The sequence below is a fragment of the Neolamprologus brichardi genome, chromosome 13 (assembly GCF_056152115.1).
Source record: "Neolamprologus brichardi isolate AB-2024 chromosome 13, ASM5615211v1, whole genome shotgun sequence".
Taxonomy (NCBI): Eukaryota; Metazoa; Chordata; class Actinopteri; order Cichliformes; family Cichlidae; genus Neolamprologus; species Neolamprologus brichardi.
Genome location: NC_142116.1, coordinates 33,092,033 through 33,113,741, shown reverse-complemented (window position 1 = coordinate 33,113,741; position 21,709 = coordinate 33,092,033). Strand labels below are relative to the sequence as shown.

The 21,709-nt window shown below is 41.2% G+C and overlaps 1 protein-coding gene and 1 pseudogene across 1 annotated transcript in view; one reads left to right on the top strand and one right to left on the bottom strand.

Annotated features, from left to right (window-relative positions):
- Positions 1-21,709, bottom strand: part of LOC118455873 (NACHT, LRR and PYD domains-containing protein 3-like) — a 240,091-nt gene that overhangs the window by 102,814 nt on the left and 115,568 nt on the right. The window lies entirely within an intron of this gene.
- On the top strand, positions 1,660-20,528 carry LOC148100100 (uncharacterized; annotated as a pseudogene).

Genomic DNA, 21,709 nt, shown 5'->3' with positions numbered 1-21,709 from the left:
ATCCTTAATGTATTAGGAAAAAAGAAATCTGATACAAAACTGATATAACCACAATAGTCACATATCAAGTAACCAGAGTACAGCAGTCACTGTGCAGGACTTTTATTGTGAAAAGTAGGAAGAGGAAACAGTTTTCATGAGCAAGCTTTTCTGACATGTGTATTCAGTGGTTGAGAGGAGGCGGCAGACAGCAGGACAGTCAAAAACTCCCGACCACACTGGTACTGGGAATCCCACAGTGCTCGTCCTTTAATAAACACTCCTCACCAACAAGGCCCAGCTGAACGGCTGCTGTCTTATCATACATGAAGCGAGCAGCGTTCATACAACAGAGGGCAGGGGCGCATGCTTGTGACATCACTAAACATTAAGTTGTCTTAAAGAGACACCACACTATTGCGACTGTTACACATGGAAATTTATAAGCATAACTTCTCTCCAACAAACGTGGAATAACAGGAAGATCCTTTATAAACACAAGTCATTTCTTCTTCTTTATATGGAGGAATTAACTGGAAACAAACTTGGCTGCATGAAGGACAATTTAAAGGAGTTTCTTATAAAATACTACAGAACTTTAAAATTTAGAGACGAAGCCAAGAAGACACTGCAGAGGTTTCAGCCTGATGTGAACTGTTCTGCTTCTTTCTGTGAGTTACGCACTGAAACTATTTATCATCTATTTGATCAGAATATAAACAGCAGAATCAGAGTTATTTCTAACAGCAGTCTGTTTCATTATTGATCCAACAGCACAGATTTATCACTGATCTGTTAAACCTGATCACTTAACCCTTTCACACACAGTGGTCACTACAGTTACAGCTATTCAAAGGCTTGTATTTGTGTCAGTGTTGATGGTATACTTGCACATAAACCATTACACTGGACACTGATGTGTCGCTCCATACCCTGTCAAAACCTGTTGTCCACCTAACTGGACATGTAAAAAAAACTCTTTGAAAAGTACACGTTTAAATGAAGTTCAAAAATCTTTTTTCATGCCTAAAGATGAATAAAAACACTTAAGAAAAAAATCCTGATTGAGGTTGTCATAATTCATGCGTGAAAGGGTCAAAACTAGAAAATAAACGATCACGTTTTGAGTTGAAAACAGTGACAACAGATACAAAATCACATAGTTCATAATAAAAATGACTGCTGTGAATCTTCTAAATCCAGTGGATGATGTTCAGGTTGTGTTTGTGCTGATTACAGAACCATGTAATGTGATGACTGCAGTGAAGAAGAGCAGCATATACTGTCACACAGCCCCGATAGCAACATGACTCTGGACCAGATCTGTAGACCAGGTCTGGACTGGAGTCCACCTGTGCAGTGGAACAGATCAGGATGGGATCTGTTTGTTGTTGTCACCTCTGAAGAGCTTTGACGTTCAGTTAAAATCATTATTTGCGCCTAAGAAAGATCCAGTGTTTCTGGTCTAAATGTGTCATATAAATGCATAAACCACAGGATTTACCACTAAGAGCTCCTGTCTGGCCAGAATGCCGTTAGCCCCCTGTGTAGATGTTATAGCGTGGACAGGGTGAAGGCCAGATCAGTGAAAGATAGAAGAAAGCAGAGGAATAGAAGAAAGAAAAGGGACAGAAAAGAAGGGTGGTGGGGGAAAAGTCGAGGGTGAAGCAGATGTACACAATGGGTCTCCACCTGCTGCCACAGATGGAGCTCCCACAGCCAGGGGAAGGAGTACTAGCGGTCCAGTGCAGCGGCCAGCCAACCACTGCAGAGGCCGGCCACATTAGAGAAAGCCAAAGACGGGACCCTGGACCCCAAGAACCACCCGACACCTGGGGGAACCCCGACCGCGCAACTAGGAGGAACAAGCCATCCCCGGAAAACAACCCTCATGGGAGCAGGCCAGCAAGTCTCGCACCAGTTGTGACATCACATCCGTGCGACACAGTCGTTGTGGTGCGTTGGTCAGTATCGCTTAATTTTTGTAACTTGATCCATTGTGCCGTGGTCGTTGCAATCATGCTCATTTTCCCACCATTTTAATGATAATCCTGCACCGAAGCTCAGAGACACACGGATACACAGAGTGAGATGTTGAAGCAGTTTGAAAACTTGAATTTGTAGAAAGACCTTTGCAAAAAACACCCTCAACAAAGTCGTGGCTTCCAGTTTTGGCTTCTCCTTATCAGCTCGTGTGACGTGATCCTGTCTGAATGGTCTAATTTAGGAGAATAGCGCAGCGCCTTCTCCCACCTTAACGACAGTAAGAAACGACTGCATCTGTGTGCTGACCAGATGAGTTAAATGACCATTGTGGCGGGTATGATGGTGCCAGGAGTGGTTCCAGGGGTGGCGCCACAGGGGCACTGGTCCCAGCTGAAATTTGATTGGCCCTCTGAAGTGCCCCTGTCCTGTCACTCATCTGTCCTTTGCGGGAGTGCTCATCAGATTCAAATCCAAGTCCCAACACTAGTGGTGCTAATGAGAAAAATAGGAATTTCCAGTGTGAAATCTTACAGAAGAAGAAGATTTGAACATCCTGCAATGAAAGCTTTTAACCTACAACTGGTTAGAGTCTACACTTTGAGAAGTTTGTTGGTATGTCATAAATCTGTATTTACCCACAGCTGTCATGTAGCTTAAGTCTGACAAACATTAAATGAGCCCCAGTGCTCCCAGTATCGGTGCAGAGATCCCGTTTAATCGACTGTAACACGAGCTTTGTAATATAAGTCCCGGCGTGTGTGGTACCTAAAAAAAACTGAATCTCAGCTAAAAGCTCCTTTAAACCATTTCTGCAACCACCAAATACAGCAAAAACAACAAACAGTTAGGAGCCGTTACGTCATTTCACAACAAACACAACGCAGCCTCGTTAGTGCAAAACTGCAGCTAGCAAAAACATTTTTTAAAAGCTGAGATCTCACAGATTCCAAAACTGCGAGTTTCATCACGCTCCGACCAAAATTCATCGAACCAGCTGAAAAAGCAGACCACAAATATGCACAGCGTTCAACAAAATATAACGTAAAATTCTCTCCTTCCAACGTGTGAACATCCAGTCGGGACTCCAGAACTTTCCCTTCCTCACTCGATCTCTCACAATGCCTCAGAGCCGTTTCCCCTCAAAAATCACAAATTTTGCCTGGCTACAGACATTTGATTGGACCAGGGTGAGTGTTGTAAATTTATGGTTACGTGTATTTTTTGCTCTGCAACTTCTGATTGGTGGACCTGACGTAAAAACAGTGATGTTAACTTGATTCTCTTGGCTAAAATTATTTTAAAAAGAGGGTCAATCATGCAAATCTGCCAATAGAAGCCAAAGTTACAGCCCCTCAGAGTTTAAAGAGAAAAGGCACATTTCCAACACTCGGTTATGCAAAGGGAAACAGGCCCAAAGTGCCTGAGTGTGTGGGTAATTCTTCAAATAATATTCAAAAGCAAACATTTTTAAGCATGTAAATAAAATTAAATCATTTCTGCTCTTCAATACCTAAGAAATTAAAACTGGCAGATGGTACCAAAATGTGAAACGCCTGGCTATCTGTGCATTTAGTGCTGTAAGTTTTCACCATTTACCTTCAGAAGCATAAATCTTTGCACAGATAATGTTCATATGTGGATTCCTGGTTTTCTGGAGTTAATTGTGACCCAAAGCGTATTCCAAAGTGGTTCCAGGCAATAAAATCTAAAAATCAATACATCTTCCTTTTTCTGTGTTCCAGCCTCAGTTACTCTGACACAGTGCTGTAATATTTGTAGTTGCAGAGAAATACTCGACTCATTTTGGGCATTTACGAGCAGGAACCTCAGAAAGCCCCTCGGTGCTTCAGTGGTTAAGAAGCAAAGCAAACATTAGTTAACAGTAATGTTAATTAAGGCCCAAAGTTTAGGAAAGAAGGTTAGCACTTCACTAATGAATGTAATGCTGATTCATGTACCCCAAAATGTATTCTGTAATGTATTCTGTTACGTTACTCAATGAGAGTAACGTATTCTGAATACTTTGGATTACTTAATATATTATCATGCTGTTTACAACTACATGAATGTACTATTGCTGTGATTTATTACTGTTACTGAAGGTCCGCGGCTCCGAACCGTAGTAAAGGGACCTCTGGCTAATACGGTGGGTTCTGTGTCGGCTCGTAGCTGAAAACTAGCTTTACTTTGTTGTCTGGGTCAACTTTGCTAGCAGAGACAGAGAGAGGCGTTGAAAGGCTGCTCCAACAGAACTTATTGTTTCAGAGGAAAACACGAACACGGTGTACAGTCGAGTCTTAATAGCTTACTTACAGCTGGGCTCGTCAGGCTCTCTTCTTGGCTGCAGTGGTTATTATTATATTTACATGCTTCCAGCTCCCGTTTCTGCTCGATGACAGCTCGTACTTTTCCTTTTTCTCCCTCCCTCGCTCACAGACACATAACGTGTATGGCAGTCCATTCTCCCTGCAGCACGGACTACACTGCCCATGATGCTACATTCTTTAGAGCTATACCTGTAGCATTCTGCCTGTTAGCTTAGCACAACAACAACAAAAAGGCCTCTCTCACCCAGGAAACACGCACAGAGAGAGCGTCACCCTGTAACCATGGCAACCGTAACGCTGCCGCCTGGAACAACAGAACGTAGCTGTCAAACAAAACCCAAACAGTCCTGACCCGCCACAATATGAAACAGGGAAGTACCGCCGTGTAATCCATTTATTTCAACAAAGTAACTGTATTCTAAATACCACCTTTTTAAACGGTAACTGTAACGGAATACAGTTACTCATATTTTGTATTTTAAATACGTAACGGCGGTACATGTATTCCGTTACTCCCCAACACAAATATTTATTAAATGTTTAACAATTATATAGAAGAAAGACAATGTAAAGAACAAAACATTTGGCCCATAAACACGGTCAGGAGTCACAGTCGAGTGTGAGCTGCATGTATACAAAGAAATAAGAAGGAAACAGCAGTTAGAATGAGCATTGTACATGCTGTTGGAGTAATACTTGGCCCCTCTATGAATATTGTGGCCTCTTGATGGCCCCACACTCAGAAACATAGATCCACCACTTTCTTTTCTACTGCACTGAGGTCTAGCAGGACAAGCACAGAGATGAGTCCACTGTCACCACCACTTGTCTTTTCCCAACCATTAGTCCTGTTATTGCGCCTGTTGATGTGGGTGTGGCCAATGAAATGTCTCCATTACTTGTGTTGACACCAGGCTGTGACATTCTACAGGTGATGGTGGCACACTGTTCAGTCTTGGTTTTGGATCCTGATGTGTGGAGCCAGGGCTTTGGCCACAGCTACTTTCCCCTGTAGACCAAGCCCCTGTAGAACAGGCTGCTTACAGCACCCCCTGGTGGTGTTAAAGTGGAGTAGAGCCATGAGTGAGAGATGATCTCTTTCCTTTGGCTCTGCTGTTTGTCCTCATATGATCCTTCTTCCTGGCAACAGTGGGATGCATAAGTTGGTTGTCATGGTCACTGCAGTGTCCTCTCCTGCTCAGCCAGAACACTGAGACTTCTGATTTCTTGAGGACAGGAATGATGATGAAGGATGTGGGGACCACCAACTGCTTCAGGAAGAGGTTGAAGATGTTGGTCAGCACATGCTCTAAAGCATGACCTGGAACACCCCCAACACATCTGGAGAGCACTGAACTCTGAGAAAGCACCAAGTGTGTAAATCCGTGACTCCATAACCACAGACTGGGCTCTCTTTAAAAGCTGGAGAGGAAATTCTCACTCACTGGGACACCGATCTGCACCACGGAGGGGTCCCATCAAAACATTATCTCAGGACACCACGAGCAACACACTGGAGAGGGGAATCATAGCCAGAGACTCAACTTTGTCTCTGTTTTCTTTGAACTATTGTAGGGTCTTTACCTTACAAAGGAACAAAAACAGAAGGTAAAGAGGCGGGAACAACAATCCTGGGAGACTGCCAACAAGCCGACTGTTTTCTGAAATCACACCCTGCACCGCACTTACGGTGTGTTTGCACCAACGCGACCAGAGCGTCAGGTTTACATGTAAAGTCAATGTAGAAGCGTGATGACCCGCGATTGCGGGTCCTGCGAAAATTCGAAGCAGATTTGCGTCGCAGAAACGTGCGTCAGTGCACCGCATCTGGCGTGTTTGACTCGCCAAAAAAACCCACGCGCGTCAGTTTATGTGTTGCATTTTGTGCATGCGCGTATCGCGTCTACCGCTCGAGTTGGAAAAATCTGAACTCCGGCGTCAATTCACGCCGCGACAACCAATCAGGAGCCTGGTGACGTGGCTCTGACCTAGGTCAAAGGGGCAGATCCAGCCAAAGCCCTTGATTCTTCATTCAGTATGGAGGAAAAGCTCATCAGTGCCGTGGCTAATCACCCAGAGCTATATGATGCTAGCTACTACTTCTACCGAGACAGGAATAAAAAGGACCTAGCTTGGAGACACATAAGTGAGGAGATCGGGCAACCTGGTAAGTTCATTCCTTCTTCTTTCTTCTTCTTTTCCTGCGCTAGCCAAACTTATCATGTTTGGTTTTGATAACCATCACGTCCAATAGAAAAAAACAGAACAAAAACACTCATAACTATGACCCTCATTCGGAAATAGACACCTGCACCGGGAGGGAAAAAGGCGCACGAAAGTGGCGCCGCAGACAGAGAAAAAGCGCGGCATAATACTTTTACGTTTTAAAATCGACAAAGGTTTGCACTTGTGAGAACTGTGACTACTGCTCATGTGCTGCAATAAATGAGAGACCACTGTATATAATAAGTATATAAGTATATATTAATATAATATTCTCTATGACTATTGTCTTCAACCTGTTAACATTTAATATTGTCTTCATAGAGTCAAGTAATCATGCAGCAGAGTCCTCCCCTGTCTCTTCTCCTGGCTCCCCAGTCCCTCAGCTCCTGCTGCTGCACCCACAGGTATAAACATCAAGCACTGATAGCTTTTTACTCACTTGGATTCCCTTGTGATCACCTTTACTAAATATCTACAACCAATCTGTTTATATCCTGTTTTTTTCAATTTTGAAAATGAAAATCTAGTAGCAGCCTTCTCATTACTTTGTGTTGTTTTGTGCTGTGTTTTACAGGCCCACAGAGGAGGACAGCTCGAAGGCGGGCGAGGGACGGGTCCCAGGACAGTCCATCGGCAGTGGAGCTGGCCATCCTGGAGTCCCTGAAGAGGCCACGCCCATCTCCAACAGAACATTTCCTCCTCTGCCTTGTTCCTGTTCTGGAGAGCATGCCGCCTCAGACACGAGAATTCGTGAAATTTCAAATTTATAAATTAGCTTTTGAAAACAGCACAGCTGTGTTAAATTTGGAAACATTGGACCCTAATGATCAGTAGTTTTCTGATGAGGCAGCAGCTCTCCAGGGCAGAAACAATGTTCTTATTTTTCTCCTCCTTCTCCCTGAGGCTCTTCCACTCCAAGCTGGGTCCTTTTTATTCCTGTCTCTCTGTAAATAGTTACATTTTATATATTTTTTCCAATAAACATTTATAATGACTAATGTCTCAGTTCTACTACACAGCAAATATTGGCACCCGACTGACACAAGTAGAATTTATTTCATATTATACTAATGACAAAACATACTAATACAGTGGGATGAAAAGTTTGGGCAACCTTGTGAAAAGTAATTATTTTCCTGTACAAATAGTTGGTTGTTACAATAAAAATTGTCAGTTAAATATATCATATAGGAGACACACACAGTGATATTTGAGAAGTGAAATGCAGTTCACTGGATTTACAGAAAGTCTGCAATAACTGTTTAAACTAAATCAAGCAGGTGCATAAATTGGCAACACAAAAAAAGAGAAATGAAATAAATATTTAGTGTATATCAATGTGTGTGTCTCCTATATGATATATGTAAGTGACATTTTTTACTGTAACAGCAATTCATACAGGAAAATAATGACTATTAATAAGGTTGCCCAAACTTTTGCATCACACTGTATATAGGAACATAGTGAAGACAAGTTACTTAAGAGAGTAAAGAGAGGTTAGTTTATTTTGGAGTAGAGCTCCATTTATTAAGAAAAATTTAAAAAGACAGGAACGCTCTTTAGAGGTTTGTGGGTGGCTCTTTAAAGAGCCGTTGTGGGGAAGTCACTCGGACTTCAAACAGGCTACTCCTTTGGTTGCCAAGACACAGCTCCCTCCGCCGAGAAGTGAGCCATGAACTTCTCCCTCACCAGGACAGCCTCTCTGGAGGAGCTGTTTGCTGGCAAGGAACCTGGACAAAATTGTTTAAAATGAGTATTATGTGTACTGCAGTTACAAAATACATTATTGAAATTCCAATATTGGGGTCTGTCTGAGAGCGCGGTTACAGCAGCACTTGTATGCCGTACGGGCAGTGGCTATCCACTTTAGGGGGCATGCAGAGGGGGCTTTGAGCATTATGGGCTTGCAGGCGAATCCGGGCTGGTCGGTCGGTCGGAGGAGGATGGAGAGGATCTGGACAGACAGATTAAATACTTATGTGCCACTGGGTTTGAATGTACCTACATGAGATGTGGCTTGTAAAAATGTGTTTCTCTTGTGTCTTTTATCTCCAGATAAACGGTTTGGGTGGGTTGGTTTTAACAATTTCTTGTATTCCGAAGGCGTTGTTAATATGAAATATAAGGATATACAGTTTAATGAATCCGTCAGGACCCCAATGGGTGAGGGAGGGTGGGCAAAGGGTTTGGATGTTCTGTTGTGAACTTCCAGGAGCCAAGGTCGGAGGACTGTGATCTCCACACTTTTTTTTTAGGTGGAAAACTGGATAAGGTTTTAGATTACATCTATAGAGGTATGGTGAAGGTGGAAAAGTGTGAAATAAAGAAAGCTTTAATAAAGAAAATGGAGTGATGATCTGCTGTTTGATGTTAAGGCACAGAGATGATGGGAAAAAGTTGGGAAAATACTTCTGTGTCGGGGAACAAATCTTATTTCCTTCACTGCATAAATAAAAAAAAAATAAAAAAATAAAGACTAAAGGTTAAGTGATATATAAAAGGTGTAGCCCTGAATGCTATAAGCTCTGTAGAAATGTTTAGCTGATTTAGAGTTTAGAAATGTGTTAACATAGAATCTAGAATTATTGTAGAGACATTGACACTGCCCTCAATGTAATAAAGGCCTGACTGTCATGAACTTAGGAGCAGAGTATAGGAGACCCTCCCCAGTTGAACTGTGAAAGTAAAACAGAGAGGAGTTAATCCTGAGAGGAAATTCCCCAGAGAATGTTTGGGTGGGGGTCTCAGCATTTGACCTGGATAACTGTGGTCTGGAAGGGAAATGGGTTTTTTATGACCTCTAGGGAGTCACCTACACCCACAGTGTTTTAACTGTCACGCACACTCACTTACGTGCACACACATACACACAGGTATGCGTACACAGTCACACACGAGCACTCACATAGACACAGACACAGAGTTTGCAGCACACCGTAGGGGGTTTTATGATGGGGACACCTCTTTAAAGCTGGCTGTAACTAACAAAGGGGTGAAGATTTTGCAGAGGGACACACCGGCCTCTTCTTCCCTTCTAGAAGTGCATGCTTAAATGAAGATGAATAAAGATGAATAAAAGTTTTGTGAAAATGACTACTGAGTTCCGGTGCCGTCTCTGGAAGTTTCGACGAATAAAAGAACAGGGGTAAAACTGATTTCGCAACAGTTTTGGTGCCGAAACCCTGGGATTCGCTCGAGGCCCAGAGAGGATGAATTGGCAGAGCTGAGATCGTGAAACGAGGCGAACAGAGAGCTAGCTCACATGATTAAAAGGTAAGCACGACCTGTTTATTTTCGAACCGTGCATATTGTTTAAAGCCTAAATTATCTGTTCGCTAAGTTGAACGTATCGCAGTGTAAATTCACTCAGTAGAAAAAAAGGCGGCTAGCGTCCGTCTCAGTGCGTTAAAGCAAGAGACTTTTGTAAGAACTCCAAGTTGATGTTTAGCGTACTGTGAGCGACTAAAGCAAGAGACTTTTGTAAGAACTCCAAGTTGATGTTTAGCGCCCCGTAAGAACATCTCAGTGCGTTAAAGCAGGAGACGCTTGTTATGGATTAGTAGAATCGGTGTTTAATCCGTCTTAGTTATTAGGAAAAAAAGTGGCGGTGTGTGATCCGTCCTCCGTGCGTTAAAGCAGGAAACGTGTGTTACTATTAGTTAGAAAGCGGGGTTTAAGGCCTCATCGCCAGCTGAGAGCTGTGTGTGTCACGGGTTTGGTTACCCCACCTAGTCTCGGACGCGGGGCTAGGACCTGTGAGGGCAGGAGATCCAGGGTGGTGACCTGGGGATTCGTGGCTCCTTAAATAACTAAGTCGGGGAGAGGTCCCTGTCACAGTCTGAAGTATGCATAAAAGCAGGATCGGTTGCTTTCGCCGGTTAGATTCCGAGCTGAGTTGAACCAGTGCCTGATGCAGAAGGAGGACGGTGTAGTGTGTGTGAAAGCGCCGTTAGAGTCGGCGTCTCGTCTGAAGTACGGGAGTCAATTAAAGTAACAAAAAGAATTTGTGTCTAAAAGTGTGTGTTTGTGGTGTGCAGAAATTGCGGCAGGAGGCCGTGTCGCGAATTGTTGCAAACTGTGAAGTCAACTGGGGGGTTTAATTTGGTTTTATTTTTTATGGGGAAGAGAAACTGCGGTATCCAGTCCGTGGCGCAGTTTGAATAATTCGTGAGGCAAATGTGGCGCGATCTGAAGATCGTGAGCCTAATTGTCCTAGTTAGGTTGAGGTGTATAAGAGCGGACGGCACCCGCTCTTTGTTCTGATTAGGGCGTTGTCCTGAATCAGCAGAAGTGTCCCGCAGAAAGTTTGAATGAAGTGTGTGTGAGCCAGCCTCGAGGGGCGGGTTCACAGGTGGAACGAACGAGGAGTAAAATGTGCGTGTGTGTGAGAGAGAAAAAAAAGGTGGGGGTGAGTGACCAGCCTGTGAGTGTGTGGGTGAATTATTTGATGACAAATAGGGAGACAAAGTAGATTAGTTGATTTTCTGTGAAATAGTAATAGTCAAGAAGTCGTAGTTATCAAATAGGAGAAAATGAACTAAAGTAAATAAAGCAAATTAAAAGTGGATTAGCGTTAAAGTAATGATAAATAAATTGATAAAATTAACAGTGACATTTAAAGCTGACCAAGTATTCAAGGATGAATGGAGAATTTGATTGCTGACTGTATGAGAGCTGTTGGGGTGAAAGGAAAATGAGGTTGGAGGAGTGAGTTAACAGGTTAATGTGTGGGTGTAAAACAATGAGGTAAAAAAAAAAAAGAGAAAGAAAATGATGAAAACAAAGAAAATAAAAAGTGTGAAAGTGTGAGTGGGAAATTGTCTCTAACTGGGGGAAGCAGTGACACTACAGGTCACCTTCTTCCCCTGCTGGACACAAAACAAAAACATAATTTGGAGTGTTGTGGATGAAAAGAATTAATAACAACATCAAGAAGATTTTTTGTGTTTGCGGTTAAGATCAAATAAAAATTTCATTTTTGGGGTTTAAAGTCAGTAGAGTTCAAAACAAAATAAGTAGAGATGTGTTGCTTTAGGAGTGATGAAAACATATGCAGTCACAGTGAATAATGAAAGTCTCTCAGTCTGTCGTTTACAGGTGGGGAACGGACCTGGATCAATTCTCCACGGGCAGCAGTCAGAAGAAAATTATAGGTTAAAATCATTAGAAAAATAAAAGAAAATAGAAACACCCAGCCAGAATTTTTGGCTGAATTGTTTTGCAGCTTCCCGTCCTCATCCTGAACAAGCAAGCTCCAGGGAAGCTAATCTCTCCCTGAAGACACCGAGTGCAGTTCCAGAAGCACAGCCATGAACATCAACAGTGGACAGAAGTCCAAGAGACAATACTAGAGTTCTGAGCAGAGAGGTCCAGCAGCACTATGGGCAAACGGCATCAGAAAGAGAAGATCCGCCATCTAGATTGGATGGATGGAGATGCGTTTCCAGCAAGCTGCAACCTCACTGTGTGTGAAGGACCTTTGACAAGACTGTCTGAGTTTGACGTTTGCCATGTTTGGAGCGAGATGGCGATGAAAGAGACAGTGGGACAAAGAGATACACGGGACAAAGCTGAAGAGAACTGACTGCCATTGGACAGAAAAGTGGGAGAGAAGAACGGAGAGAAAGGAGCAGAAGAGGACTGAGGCTGCTGTTTTAGTTTGGGGAATCAAATTGGGTTAAGGAATCCGGGGAGACAAACGACTGCCTGGAAGTGGAGGATTGACACAGTGTCCAGACCACCACAAAAGGGGGAGGAAGACAAGCACTGAGGTATGCAAAAGTACTGTTAGGAAAAATGGAAAGGTGACACCACACATGCACATGATATGCACTAGAGATAACACAAAATCATACACAAAGTGGCACACATCCAAAGAGGGTATTTTTAGAAGGGGTTAACAACACACAGTGTGGTTGCCGATGGTAACCTGCAAGTATTTGGGGTTTAGCTGTGCCTGACTATGTCAGAGTTTTTCATTTAGATGTTTCTGAAACAAAATTTGGAGTGAACAGAGTTTTGTTTCAGAAAAAAGGGGGAAGGTACATAAAAGGATACATAGAAATAGAAAATGTATTAACCCGACTAACACACACACACACACACACACACACACACACGTAATGAAGCTCATTAGGATCAAAAACAATTTTAAGTAGGTAATACTGTTACTGTCATCCTGTCTGGTTTATTGAGTGGGTTGAGAAGTGATACATAGACGACTGAATTAGTATTATTTTGGGGAACATGATAGCAGGGGTGAACAGAATCCTGCAGACAGAGTTTAAAAGAGTGAAACTAGCAGATTTTTTGTTTTTGTTCTGTTTTGTTTTTGTTTCTGAAGTATGGGGAAAGTTGTACCATGGCACCAAGTTTTAGATTTGGTGTTTTCTCACCTATAAGAGAAAGAATATTCTGTGACAAGTCCTAAGACCGGGCTTCTGTATTTTTTATTTACTTTTGTTTTTCAGTTTTATCTGTTATTTTTCATTTTATTTTTATTTTTTGAACAGTGCACTGATTTCTGTTTGTGAATTTCTTTTCTTTAAGCAGATCTGCACGTCGGGAATTAAAAGTGCTACACGTCGTCGAGAAAATTGTTGCAAGTGAGTTTCTCCACATTAAAATGGGCTCTGGAGAAAGCCACTTATTTGGGACAATTAGAAAATGAGAGTCCCTGCCTAAAAAGGATTCAGCGAGGTAATCCGACCTAAAGTTCTTTTTTTTCTTTTTGAAATGACGTCATTTTGCTGAGGGTGGAAATCAAATGCGGCGATAGTTTCCACTATCAGCAAAGAAAGAATGGATGGATGAATGAATGAATGAATGGAAATAAAACAAACTGACTGACTGGTAAAAGCTGACAAGACTTGACTACGACTCAAAGTTAACCTCCACCTAGACAGGACAAAAGGGTGGATGAATTTATGTGTTTCTTTTTACAGGAGCAGAAAGATGAGAGCAACATTCGAGGTTGCGTGATGAATTAACTTGTAAAGGCCACTTTCTGTGTTTGTGAATCTACCAGGGGTGTGTTATCCATGGGCATGTGTTGCTCACAGAAGTTACTGTGAGAAAGTGTGTACACACCTGCGCAGCGCTAACATTTGCATTCTCTTTTCTACAGCATTACAGTTCTTCATGTGATTTGATGATGTGATTTATAACAGAACAAAGTGTGTCACTTTGCCATGCAGATCTGATGCTCTGCAGAGAAGCCTTCTGCGAGGGAGAGATGTAAACAGACAAGCCTTTTATCTACATTTAATTCATGTCAACTTCTTTAGGCTGGTTGAGGTGGAATTGGAGAGAAAACGGTAGTGTCAGGTGTGACTGTTTTAATTGTAACTGTGATTTTTCTTATAAGTGAATTGCCCAGAGACAGATCTGAATCCATTCCAGCGATACCACCATCACAGGCCACGGTAAAGCGAACCAAACGTAGTGAAACAGGTCAATCAGATGAGTCTTTTGATTATTATGGCGGTATAGAGCTGGACTACGTTAAAGGGTCCACAATCTCGTATATATTTGATCTTTGTGCTGTCATTAAATGCAAGGGCTTGCTGAACAGTTGGGTCCAACATCTTTAATGGCAGTACAAAATCGGATGGCGTTAGATATGTTGTTGGGAGAAAAAGGGGGCGTTTGCGCGATATTTGGGGATATGTGTTGTACTTTTATTCCAAATAATACAGCTCCCGGTGGCTCTGTGACCTGAGTTCTGGAAGGCCTAAAGACACACACGAGCACTCACATAGACACAGACACAGAGTTTGCAGCACAACGTAGGGGGGTTTTATGATGGGGACACCTCTATAAAGCTGGCTGTAACTAACAAAGGGGTGAAGATTTTGCAGAGGGACACACTGGCCTCTTCTTCCCTTCTAGAAGTGCATGCTTAAATGAAGATGAATAAAGATAAATAAAAGTTTTGTGAAAATGACTACTGAGTTCCGGTGCCGTCTCTGGAAGTTTCGACGAATAAAAGAACAGGGGTAAAACTGATTTCGCAACAGCTCCCATAACAGAATTGCATGAAAACTTGTGTGGTCAGAGTAAAATACTAACGGTATGCTGTCTTTTTGTGATTACTAATTGCATGTGGGTGGAAATTATTATTATTTCTTTATTATTATAAAGAAAATCAAAATGATAGTTTTTTTTCTTTTGGAGGCTGAATCTCCTCCAGAGAGTGATGGGAGACTTGTAGCATTGGGTATTAGTATGTAGAAATATGAGTGACATTGCAGTGTGTATTTTGACCATACCTCCTTGGAGATCACAGGGGATTGTGGGAATTAAAGTAATTGGGGTGATGGACTAAAGTTAACAATGCATAAGAAAGGATGTACAAGAGAAGCCGAAGAAGAAGAGGAGGATGCCGTCGAGAAGAAGAGGAGCCAAAAGGGGAAATAGGATGGTAGAGCAGATACCTAGGACCGTGCAACATAGTTTGAGATGATATAAACTAAGCCAAAACTCTAAATACCTAACCCTAAAAAGACACGAAAAAACAAAGAAACAGAAAAAGTTAAAAGAAATGGTAAATTGAACAAAAGGGAAGAGAGAGAGTATGAAAAGCCCTGAGTGGCAAAGAAAGATAGCACTAACTAAAGATATAAAAGTTAAAGGAAATCAGAAAAATGGGCGGAGACAGCCTAGTATAAAAGGCCCCGAGTGGCAACAGAAAGACAGAAACACATAGAGACGTTGGGCCAGCCTGAGGAAGGCTACACCCAGCCGAAACGTCGCGATGGCCCAACGCCAGTGCACTACACCCGCTAAGGGTAATTGTTTGAACAGGGGGCACCAACCCCAATCCCATTGATGGACCATGCACGTCGGGTTCCGGCAATAGCCGGGCCTGGTCTTTACCCACAACCCTAACCCCCCTAAAGCGGAAACGCTGGAGGGACTCCATGGAAACGGCCCACTGGCGTGCTTGCCTGATAGAAAAGAGCGTTCATTGATAGCTAGCTAACGTAAAATCAGAGATTCTGTAAACGCGGATCTACCTGAATATATTTCACACTGTGTGCCTGCAATGATGAGCCGTACGCATGACGCGAACGACAATGTGTGGACTAAGGAAAGGGGGTGCCATGGATAAAGATAAAAACAAAGTGACAAAAGAACAAAGAGAATAACAAGACGTATAAATAGAACACAAGACAGTCACAAAGACAACAGAGAAAAATTAAGCAAGAAGAAACGTATAAATAGAAGACAAGACAGTCTCTAAATCATTGAGCCCAGCCTGAAGAAGGTGAAGTAACGCCGAAATGTCGCGACGGGCTCAATAGACACAGTAAATGGCCACTACAACCCAAGATGGGTAATTTTTTGAACCGGGGGCATCAGTGCCCACCCCAGTCGAGTGAGCGTGCATCAACGGGGGACCAGCAATTGCTGGGACCCTGTTTCTTTTCCCAAACCCTAACCCTAACAGTGAAGCAGGATAAAGGAGAATATGTACATATTTCAGCCTTATATTAAATTCCATTGATGCTGACTTAGGAGCCAACGCTGAGCTCAGGCGCTAGTGGCCCAAGATGGCGACCGTAAACTAAATAGTTACCATAGACCAAGCCTATTCAAATGGCGGCCCGCGGGCCGAATGCGGCCCAGAAGCAAACTGCGAGTGGCCCTGCCTGTGGTCCTGGCAGAAACAGAGAGAAAACGCAAAAAATTAATTAATTTTAAAAAAATTAAAAATTCCTACAGCGTAGCGTAGGCTGTGAATGCAACACTCCTAGTAGCCTAGCAATATTTAACCCACAATGCACCGTGATGTAAACATATTAAACAATCATCGTAATATATGATGCGACAACAGCACGTCTTTCTCATTCCAAAAGCACAAAATTGACAATGTAAACTGTCGGTTTAACTCTGCCTGGACTGACAAATACTTATTCATTTTACAGAGTTTAATAATCTTACATCTTACTACCATGGTGAGGGTCCTGTAGAGCCGAAGAGACAGCTGCAGCATCTTCCCTTCGCGTTTGCTTCTTGGCAAAGAAGAAAAGGCCTTTCACAGATTCTGAAAGTGAAATACTGCATGCTGGCCGTGGTGGATGCGGTGATAAGTGACGAAAAAATTAAAGTAAGTGTGACATCTGCTATTAAAACGTACTCCTGTAGGACAGTTCAAATATTCGTAGAGTTGAAGTTCTGGCGTCAGACGAGTTTGAAATGCTGTTAGATGACCTGAAGGAAACTGATGTAATGTCTATAGTAGGAGATCACAGACAGAACTGATAATGCACAGTTGTGCGTATATGTCCGTTTTTTTGGATGGGAAATTGCTCGCTTACTACCGTTAGAGGGACACACAGCTGGCGAAATAATGTTTGAGATTTAAACTCTTTTTGAGGAAAATGGTCTGGATATGAAGCGTGTCTGTATACTTGTGACGGATGGGGCTCCATTCATGGCAGGGAAAGTGAGTGGTCAGCGAAATATTTATTTTAATTTGAAAGGGAATTATCAAAATGTTTTTTTATTGTTATTATTATTTCAAATGTACAAAAAATAGTTTAGTTATAGCTCCCTTTTTTTTAAATGGACCGTTTGGTGTGCATTTGTGAGGTCACCAGATTTACAGGGGGAAAAGGAATAAAAAAAATTACTTGTTTTTCAATACAGTTGTGTGGGTTTGAAATTGATCGTGATCTGATGCTTACTGGCTTCAAAAAAAATATCTGGCCCAGATAAATTCCTCGGTTTGAAAATCTGGCCCAACTAAATTCATAGTTGAATAGCCATGCCATAGACGCAAGATGGCGGATTTAAAATGGTGGTTCATGGACACAAAAGTGGTTGCCCTGGATACCAGCATGGAACATGATGGGAACCAGGAAGCCAAACAGCCAGAGCACATGGTAGACATGGCGGACACAAGTCGAAGAGGGAGCCTCATTTAAAGATTAAAGTACAGGTAAGCAAGGATACAGGACAACAAATATACAAATGAAGGAGAAACAACTGTATAACAGTAGTAATATTTTTTAATTCATACAAGCTTAGATTATTATAAATTAATACCAGGAATTTGCAAAATCACGGATATATGTTACATTCAGTTTAACCCAGGCACAGCATTGTTTACTCTTTAAAGTTTAAAATGAAGGTTAATAATAAAGAAAGATTGGAGTATTGGTAAGCAAGGATACAGGACAGCAAATATAGAGAACAAATGAAGGGGAAATAACTGTATAATAGTAGTAATGCTTTTAAATTACAGAAGCTTACATGATTATAGATTAATATGAGGAATTTGCAAAATCACGGATATACATTAGATTTAATTTAACCCAGATAGGGCGTTATTTGCTCTTTGAAGTTTAAAATGCAGGTTAGTAATGAAGTAGGACACTAAATGTGAAGGAAAATCAACTGTAAAACCAGAATGCTTACTTTTGGGCAACTTTATTATCAAAATCAAGATAAAAATGAATAACGATACAAGTTAACAAAGTCACGGAGACCCGTTAGATTCAGATTGAACCTAACAAGGCCTCACTTGCCCTTTAAAAATTAAACCACAGGTGAGTAATAAAGTAGACCACTAAATATGAGGGATAATTTACTATACAACAACAATATCTTGCTTTTCAATTGTTTTATTATGGAAGGCCCAGATGGAAATAAATAGATCAATTTAAGTAATTTCAACAAACTAGGACAAATACCTTCGTCCAGGACTTTAATCTCTAACCTTAACCAAAGACTACCCTACCCAGGACTGTAATCCCTAAACTTAACCATAGGATACCCTAACCAAGAGTTCATTCAATTGAAATAGATTTATATTATTTCATCACTCTTCTCTCCCCTCTGTCTATCCATCTCTTGGAGGTGGAGGGGAGGATGAGTGACAGCCCGATCCGGCAGGGAGGGGACCCTGCCTGGTGGGCGGACCCCTCCTGACTCTTCCTTCTCCTCTCTCTCTTTCTTATGGAGGACCACAAGAGCCACGCGCATCGAAATAAAAAATCCTGTGCTTAATTAATGAATTGTAGAATAAAATCTGCATTTGTAAATTCATTTTTGAATTCCAATTTAATAAACTTCACTTCAAAATCCATTTCCCTTTCCTGTTCGCTCAGGGATTAACATGTGGATTAGCAGTTGGATTAACAACTTCATTTTAAAAATGTGTATATAGGAAGTAGGAGTTCACGTAATGTGGATTTTCTCCTCTGTCATTTGTCCTCTTTAAGAACTGAAAAACTAATTAAGCAGCAAATTAAGTGCAAATTAAGTGCTTGTTTGTAAACTTCTTATCCTGTGTGAAACCTAAGTTGTTTAAATGCCACTGGTATAACTATTACAGATCATGGGTCCCCATAATCAACAAGCTGATATGATATGTGTATTTATTTAAAATTAAGACCGAGCATTTCTTTCATTGACTTAATCAGTTGGTTAAATCATTCAGAATCCCTTCTGAATGTGTAGGGTTTTCTGCATCCTTAATATGTATAGGGCATTTACAAGAGCTGACATTCTCAGCAACTTCTGTTTATTTTTTGCATTTCAACAATTACAGTCTCTCTGGAAGGTCTGTTCAAGTTACAGTATCTTCATTTTTGCAGATGGAGAGTTGTTGTGCATGGTGGCATTGATGGATTTTCCAGACTCATTGTTTACCTCACTGCTACAAACAACAACAGAGCCCAAACTGTCCTGGAGAGTTTCATGACTGCAGTACAGCATTATGGTATCCCCTCTAGAGTTCCTTCAGACAAAGGGGGGGAAAACATTCTGGTGGCACGCTTTATGGTGGCCCACTGTGGGCTCAACAGGAGGTCACATTGCTGGAAGAAGTGTCCACAATCAGAGGTGATTGACTACATGTTAGAATAGTTGATATAATATATTCTAAAGTCACTGAAACAAAACTTTATGCAATGATTAATTATATATTTTTAATCTTGACACATTATAAAAAAAATCTTACATTATACAATTTTTCAGATTAACACAGAAACTTCCTGTATCCAAAGATTAACAAAATCTTGGAATTGAAGTGCCTTTTTTGGGTGTTGTTTTCAAATGCATGTATGTTACCTTAGCTTAACACTTTCATACATGAATTATGTAAATGTCAATCAGTATTACTTGCCTTAAGTACTTTTTATTCATCTTTATGCATGTAAAAAGAAAATTAACTTCATGTCTTTAAACATGTAATTTTCATAGACTGTTTTACATGTCCACTTAGGTTGACAACATACTTTTTGACTTTTGAATTGGATATGGAGTGACACATTAGTGTCCAATTTAGTGGTTAATGTACAACTATACGTTCAACACTGACACAAATACAAGAAAACAGCCTTTGAATAGCTGTAGTGACCACTGCGTGATAGGGATCTTGAATTGTAGAAGTTAAACCTATATACACTCCACAGTTTATATGAAAAGTTTTAAAGTCTTTTATTATATGTAATAAGTAGTTTCAGGGATTTTTAATTAACTGTTCTTCTGGTTTTAGAATTGAGCGACTATGGAGAGATGTATTTCACAACGTCCTTGATCTCTTCAGCACTACTTTTCTTCGCCTTGAAGCTGAGGGATGGCCCAGTCCAGACAAGGAGACAGACCTATATGCATTGCACAGGTGTTACATGCCACATATCCAGTCACATCTGCAACAGTTTCTGAGAGCATGGAACAACCACTCACTGAGATCAGTGTGGAAACAATCTCCTGTTCAGCTGTGGTTGAGCAGAGAAAGAGATGGAAACGCAGCACATTTGTGTCAGGTAATGGTTTTCAATGACTACAGTGCCTGTGATATATTTTAAAATGTGTAACCTTAAGAGGTTGCCATAGAAAATACAATTAACAACATTGATGCTGGATTTACAGGCAACTCAAGACTGTGTAATTAACTGGAGAGGGCCACCAGAGTCAGGTCAAGTTTATGTCCCAGAGTTGGAGCTTCCCCGTGCCCTGTCGGCAGCAGAAGTGGCAACACTTCCAAGTTCAAACTGACAGTTTACAAGTTTACATTGAGACTGTTTCCCTTCTCAGAGCAATGATGGACAGGTGATTCGCCAGCACGTACATCAAAGCAAGGAGGTTTTTCCTGCATTAAAGGAATTGAAATCATCATAAATTTACAAATAAATTTGAAAATGTTGGGTCATATTCACAATTCAGTCACACAGCATTTTTGTTTTTCATTAAATCCACAAAAGGCTATCACTTTTCAATATTTGTTATTTCATGTATCAAAATGAAGTTCTCATGTCTGTGTGCAAGACCCCATCTCGTTTAAGAAAAATTCTGTTTCTCTCTGCCAGATGTCTTTGAGGTATTGCTATGCATTGGTTTTTTACAATCACATTAACCTTCTATTGCTAAGTGTTCTAAAACAAATTCTTAATTACATTTTCACATAAACATGCTTTCTAAATGTACTTGTTGTCCTTCACAAGAACAAACTGAAATAATTTGTAGTTTAATGTCTTTCTTCTTTTCTTTATATTGTTGTATCATTGCTAGTATATGGCTCATATGATCAGTTGGCATGTAGCTAGTGAACTGAAATGATTTTGGCAACCATGGTTTCTAACAGGTGTTTTAAACTCACAGCCCAGGAGCCATTTGCAGTCTGTATATTAACATGCACTAATATAATTCAATATTAAAAGAAGTTATTTCCAAAGCAAGTAATGATTTCATATGAATATGTTCACAATATGAGCAGAGAGTACAAACATGTTTAGGGGTTGTCTATGTTAGTTATGTGAGAGAGTTACTAAAAAAGCTAGTGTACACTTATGTCTGCATTTTTATTTGTTAAATACTAACAACACGATAGCAGTGTCTGGCCAGAAAGAGAGCAACAATTTGTTTATCTGGTAGTTAAATGAAAGGCTTCAGTTAATTAAGAGTGACAAAACATAATCTGCGTTCACGTGATTACTATAGGAAGATTGATGAGAAAACCACGAGTAAACTGAGCTGGGGTTTACACTGACGAGTCAGCAACGGTCCAGCGACGACAAACACAGAGCTGCCATCTTATAAAGGACCTGGAACGCTCTTAGGTGATGAGCCACAGGTGTGTGATTGCGACCAGGTGTGTGGGCCAAGGGCAGGAGCCCACAGGTGAGCTCTGCCCCAGTTTTCTGAGTGTAACCTACTCCTTTGAGTCTGAGCAGTCTTTA